Source organism: Curcuma longa, chromosome 1 (genome assembly GCF_044706935.1).
Source record: "Curcuma longa cultivar G26 ecotype Majalengka, Jawa Barat chromosome 1, ITB_CL_G26_1.1, whole genome shotgun sequence".
Taxonomy (NCBI): domain Eukaryota; kingdom Viridiplantae; phylum Streptophyta; class Magnoliopsida; order Zingiberales; family Zingiberaceae; genus Curcuma; species Curcuma longa.
The window spans coordinates 21,747,353-21,754,220 of record NC_133861.1 but is presented as its reverse complement, the minus strand read 5'-3'; the positions used below and the strand labels follow the sequence as shown (position 1 = coordinate 21,754,220).

The following is a 6,868-nucleotide window of genomic DNA, read 5'->3' as shown; positions in this document are numbered from 1 at the left end:
ATATTCATTTTCTAATATATTATACATCTAAACTTTATTGATATACATTATAACCTTTTGCAATAATAAATTTTTATTGAATAGAAATAACATGTAAAACTAAATATGCATTGAATAAAAATTTCAATTGTAAATTTAATAAATCATTGTTAATATTAACCTAATTGATGGTTATATATTTGATCAGTATTTTCAATTCAGTTAAAAATCAAAATATATTTGACTACCAAATTTAAAAATATATATACTGTTGATATTTGATGTTTAGCAAAGGAACAAAAGATTATTCTAAATAGCTATATAATTATTTACTGTTGATATTTGATGTAAAAAATTATTCTATTCATAAGTTCTACTATGGTATCATATTAGCATCTATATATTTTAGATGCTTTGGTATCGCACTAGCATCCAAAAAAGGTAGGTATTTTATCAAATCATATCTTTCCTGAGTTTGACCTTCATTGTCTCTAGTATATTATTGTTATGGCACATTGCTCATCTGATAACTTATAGAAGTGGGCCGAAATAAGGTTTTAGTATTGTAGATTCAAGTTCTAGTTTTAGTTCCAAAACAAAGATTCAATGTTGTAGATTCAAGATACAGTTTCAGTTCTAGCTAGTTTCATGTTGCAATTATTAACTAGCTTTTTATGTATATCATTTTAGCTCCATGCACTGGTAAATCCTTGTGGTCATAAAATAATACACTAGTAGTATTTGACAAATTTCAATCAAATAAATTTTTAGTTATAAAAATTATACAACTCTATTATATAATTATCAGTGAATTCTTTTTTTCATGCAATTAAAATCAATATAATTACCAATGTATGAATCTAGGTGTCGGAACTTCTGTATCTTGCTTCTACTTCTTCAATTAGCCTACATGTAAAGGCGAAATCATCAAATACAAGTTTAATGATTTATCAGAGTATCAAAAGTGCAACTATGAAAGCACAACTAAAGTCGAGGTCGGCAAACTCAGCCGAGCCAAACCCGTGGCCGGTGAGCTCGACCGGGCAAAGCCCATGGCCGGCCAACTCGACCAAGCCGAGTCCGTGGGCGGCGAGCTTGACCAGGCCGAGCTTGTGGTAGGCCGAGCCCATGGCCGGGAGCCCGTGGTCGGCGAGCACATGGTTGCCAAGCTGGTGGCCGGCGAGCTCGATCGGGCCGAGCCGATGGCTATGCCAAGCCTTTGGTATGATCGGAGCCATGGACATGCGAAGCCCATGGGCGTGCCGAGATCGTGGTCGACGAGCTCCACCAGGCCGAAGTCAGCATCCAGATCTAAAAACAATCTAATAAAAAGCTTAACGTTGGGAGGAAAGTTAGGAGAAGAGATCACTGGGAGGAGAGTTCATTAGGAGGGGAGGAGAGATCAGGAGATCACGAGGCGGATCTTGATCGCCGACGAAGAAAAGAGATGAATCACGTGTGAGGAAAAGAAAAGAGCTGAAAATCCTAAAATCATGAAATTAGCGACGGAATACTAATTCTGTCGCTAAGTATTATTTTCGTCAATAAATCAGAGACGAAAATAATATTCCGTCGATAAGTTAGCGACGGAATTAATATTCCGTCTCTAAATTAACCATTAGCGATGGAACATTATTTCTGTCATTAATTTGATCGCTAATTCATGTCTTTCTTGTGATGGAATGGAATAGTTTGCTATATTTCAACTTCATAAGATATAAAAACAAGAAGATAGTATGCAACCACATGATTTTTTATAAGATTACTATGGTTTGTGAATTGTTAATCACACTATAAAAATATGAATTTTGGAATGAATTTAATTTCTGTTAATTGCCTTCTTGGATTGGGTTAATTATTGTATTAATTTTTATAGCTGATGTGTGGAACTTCAAATTAATTATGTATTAATAGGATATGATTTTTTAACAAATGGTTTCGTGGTTCTTGATGTAGAACCGAATACTGATTATAAAATTGATGGTTATTTTTCTAACATTACTCTTACTAGTGATGTTGATATTAATGTTAAAGTTTGCATGCTAGATTAGGATATATTGGACAAGAATGAATGAATAGATTAGCTAAAGAGGATTTGTTAGACATTTATGCTAAGATAAATTTGTCTCTATGTTAGCATTATTTTGCTGGAAAATCAACTAGGAAACCATTTGGTAAGACTATTAGAGCTAAATCACCATTGTAATTAATTCATTTAGATATTTATAGTCCGATGAATATGAAGGCTAGACATCTTCCTATTTCATTACATTTATTGATGACTTCACACGTTTTGGTCATATGTATTTAATATCTCATAAATATGAAGCATTAGATTGCTTCAAATGTTATATGAACAAAGTTGATAATCAATTGGATTGTAAGGTTAAAATCTTATGCGCTAATCGTGGAGATGAATATTTGTCTGATCAGTTCAAGGCAATATGTCATGATAAAGAGATTATTAGATAGCTAACGATCCCAGAAACTCTACAACAAAATGGGGTTGCTGAAAGAAGAAATCAAACTCTTCTAGATATGGTTAGGTCTATGATAGCTCAAGCTAATTTATCAATTTCCTATTGGGGAAATGCATTATTAGCAGTAACCTATATACTTAATTGAGTATCTCCTAAATATATTCCCTCTACCCCTTATGAACCCTAGACAGATAGAAAATTAAATTTGAGTAATCTAAGATATTGGGGGTCAACTGTCTATGTTTATGATTGTACTCATAAGTATGAAAAACTAGGACCTAGGGATATGAAGTGTATCTTTATAAGGTATTCTGAGACCTTCAAAGGTTATATTTTCATTGGTGAGCAACAAGATGAAACCATCTTCGAATTAGAATCAAATGATGCTACTTTTCTTGAAACTGAGTTCCCAACAAGAGGTGACGTTGACAAAACTATTACACTATTTAAAGAGAATGATATTTGGTCAACAATAGAAGTATCACAAGAGATGCCTAAAGTTAGTCAATCTAGTGGGAGTGATTTGTTAATTAATGAAATGATTTCTCAATAATTCAACCTACGAAGAAGTAGATTATTTCTTGAAAAAGGTTTGATATTGGAATGAGGCATTAATGATTCTCTCAATTGATGATGAAGAACCTCAAACTGTTATAGAAGAATTGAGATGCTCAGTTAGAAAAAAAATAAAATGTTACACTGGATGAAGAAATGGCGTCAATGAAAAAGAATCAAGTTTGAGAATTAGTTGATCTTCCTTCAGGCCGAAGGGCTATTGGGAATAAGTGAATTCTCAAAATTAAAAGAAAAGTAGATGGATTGATTAATCGATACAAAGCTCATATAGTTGCAAAAGGATATACCCAATAAAAGGATATTGATTTTGAAGAGATATTTTTTTCTGTTGTGAAATTTGTATCAATATGGGCTATTTTAGCTATTATAGTAAATTTTGACTTTTCTTAATGGTGAGCTTGACGAGGAAATTTATATGGTATAACCAGAAGGTTATGTTGCTAAAAACCAGGAGAATAAAGTGTGAATACTTAAAAAGTCTATATATGATCTAAAACAAGCGTCAAGACAATAGAACATAAGATTTAATGAAATCATTTTATCTTATGATTTTAAAATGATCAATGAAGATCATTGTGTTTTCTTGAGAAATAAAGAAGGAAAGTTTATCATTTTATCATTATATATTGATGGAATGCTAATAGTTGAAAATGACATAAAGTTTGTGGTAGAAGTCGAAATGTGGCTTTCATCACAATTTAACATAATAGATATGGGAAAAGATGAGTTCATCTTAAGAGTAAAGATCATAAGAGATCGATCAAAAATATTTTTGAATTTATCTCAAGAGGCTTATATCACTAAGATGCTACACCATTTCAGCATGTTAAATTATAACATTAAATAAACATATATAGCAAAAGGTACTGTTCTGAGCAAGAGTATGTGTCCTAAACTCCAGAAGAAATTATTGAGATGAAAAAAAATTATATGCTAGTGCTATTGGTAGTTTGATGTGCACTATATGTTATTTACACATCCTGATATCAGCTATGTTATTGGCTTAGTTAACCATTTCTAGTCAAACCCAAGATCGAGATACTGAAGAGGATGTTTAGATGTCTTAAATGGACAATAGATTATTATTTCTATTTCTAAGAATCTAATATGAGCCTAAAAAGCTACATAAATGCAGATTGAGCAAGAGACCTTGATGACAGAAAATTCACATCTAACTATACATTCTTTCTAAATGATGATGTCATCTCATGGAATAGTAAGAAACAAGCTTGTGTAGCCTGTCGACAATGGAAACTGAGTATGTGGCTTGTTTAGTGGTTGTGCAAGAAACCATCTAGTTAAGAAAAGTTCCTAAAGTATCTGAAGATTGTTAAGGATAATGGGAGTCCTGTTACAGTGTACTGTGACAATCAAGCTGCTATAGCTTTTTCTAAGGATCCCAAATATCATAGCAAAGACAAGCACATAGCTATTAAGTATAAATTTATAAGAGATATAATTGCTAAGAAAAAGATAATTTTTGAATATATCCCTATACGTGCTATGCTTGCAGATCCTTTTACGTATTTAAAAGGGATATTTTTTTCCCAGACTATCTTTTGTGGTTCTCGAACAAACTTCACTACTTACGCTGACTGATGCGTGGCGTTCTTCATGAATGAACATTGACAGATGAGTTTTTTCTTGGAGAAGTACAAGAACGGCGAGAGAACCCCTACCCTCACCATAGCTCAGAGTTTCTAGTCTATGCTATCATTGAGTGTTCCATTTGCATATCTATTTATTGGACCATTCAGGAAGGTGTCAGTAGCATGTAGGTTCGTATCCATTACATTGTTCAGTGGCCCTTGCACCAGTCTCTTATCCTGGCTAGAGTTCCTCCAAGACTGAGAAGATAATACTTGAAGATGGATTTCGATGTCTTTTAACTCACCATTGGGGTTCTAGCTCATATTGTAGATTGCTTGTTTTACATGCGAGAGGCACGAGATTCGATTCCCCAGACCTCCACCAATCTTCAATTTTTTACTATTCCTTATTCTTTATTATATAATTAATTATAGATTCTTTCTTACCAGTTGGTGGACCTGAGATTATAGATTCTTTCTTACCAGTTGGTGGACCTGAGGATTATAGTAGTTTCAGGTATCCTTAGGTCGCTAGTTCGAATTTGGTAGGTTAAAATCTTAATTTTTTATCTTTTATTTTTTCCCCTTTTCTAAAATAAACAAATTAGCCATGGTCTCTGTAAAATCAAAATGGTACACTTTAGTGACAATTGGTTTTAACTCAAGCAATGGAAATCCAGTGGGGCTTTCTTGCTATTACTACTCCTCATAGCGAATGATCTCTAAAGTTTTACGAATTTAGAAGGGATGTTTTTTTTTCCAGACTATCTTTTGTGGTTCTCGAACAAACTTTACTACTTACGCTGACTGATGCGTGACTTTCTTCATGAATAAACATTGGCAGATAGGTTACTCCCTAGAGAAGTACAAGAATGGAGAGAGAACCACTGCCCTCACTGTAGCTTAGGGTTTCTAGTCTATACTATCATCAAGTGTTCCATTTGCGTATCTGTTTATTGGACCATTCAGGAAGGTGTCAGTAACATGCAAGTTCGTATCCACTACAATCCTAGTTGGAGTTCCTCCAAGATAGAGAAGATAATATCTGAAGATGGATCTTGATGTTAATTAATTCATCATTGGGGGTTTAGCTTATATGGTAGAGCGCTCGCTTTGCATGCGAGAGGCACGGGGTTTGATTCCCCGGACCTCCACTATAATCCTAGTTGGAGTTCCTCTAAGATAGAGAAGATAATATCTGAAGATGGATCTTGATGTTAATTAATTCATCATTGGGGGTCTAGCTCATATGGTAGAGCGCTCGCTTTGCATGCGAGAGGCACGGGGTTCGATTCCCCGGACCTCCATTACAATCCTTTTTAGACTTCTTCCAAGATAGAGAAGATAATTCCGTTTGAAAATTAGTCATGATCACCGTAAAACCAAAATGGTACAACCTAGTGGTAATTGATCTCAACTCAAGCAATAGAGATCCAGTGAGATTTTTTTGCTATTACTATTGCTCAAAACGAATGATCTCCAATATTTTATGTATTTAAAAGGATATTTTTTCCCAGATTATCTTTTGTGGTTCTCAAACAAATTTCACTACTTACGCTGACTGATGTATGATTTTATTCACGAATGAATATTAATTAGGAAATGGGTCACTCCCTGGGGAAGTACAAGAATGGAGAGAGAACTCTTGCCGTCACCGTAGCTCAGGGTTTCTAGTCTATGCTATCATCGATGTTCCATTTGTGTATATGTTATTGGACAATTCGGGAAGGTGTCAGTAGCATGCAGATTCGTATCCATTGCATTGTTCAGTGTCCCTTGCACAGCCAAGTTCGTCACTTTTTTCTTATGTCATCTTTCTTGTTCGCTGCGTCTTCTATTAAAGTTCATCGGCTCTGATCCTTCCCGTCCTTTTCAATCCCACACCGTACTCCATCGGATTTTGAGCGATCGAGTACACACATGTTTTCCTAAGATCTTGCATACTTAGGCATACAAGTTAGTGATGGCACAAACAAGACCTAACTTTAAGTTAGTTAGATAACACGTCAAAATAGTTATAGTCTAAACCCTTCAAGAGAAAAAAAACTACGCTGGCAATATCTTTTAGCAACATATTAAAATCTCCATTTAATATTGGTTGAAAAAAATACAAGATGTTGTGACTCAATGCTTAAGTACTGCAAATATGGATATGATAAATCTACTTAATTACATGATGTGTAACAAAAGGGTAAACACTACATTAAAAATTATAGCAACTATGTGTAACAAAAGGCAAATACT

The 6,868-nt window shown here is 34.1% G+C and overlaps 1 non-coding gene across 1 annotated transcript; it reads left to right on the top strand.

The window, feature by feature from the left end:
- The first annotated feature begins 5,858 nt into the window (after positions 1-5,858).
- On the top strand, positions 5,859-5,931 carry TRNAA-UGC (transfer RNA alanine (anticodon UGC)). Its single transcript has one exon. It is a non-coding gene; the product is annotated as a tRNA-Ala (tRNA).
- Positions 5,932-6,868: the final 937 nt, after the last annotated feature.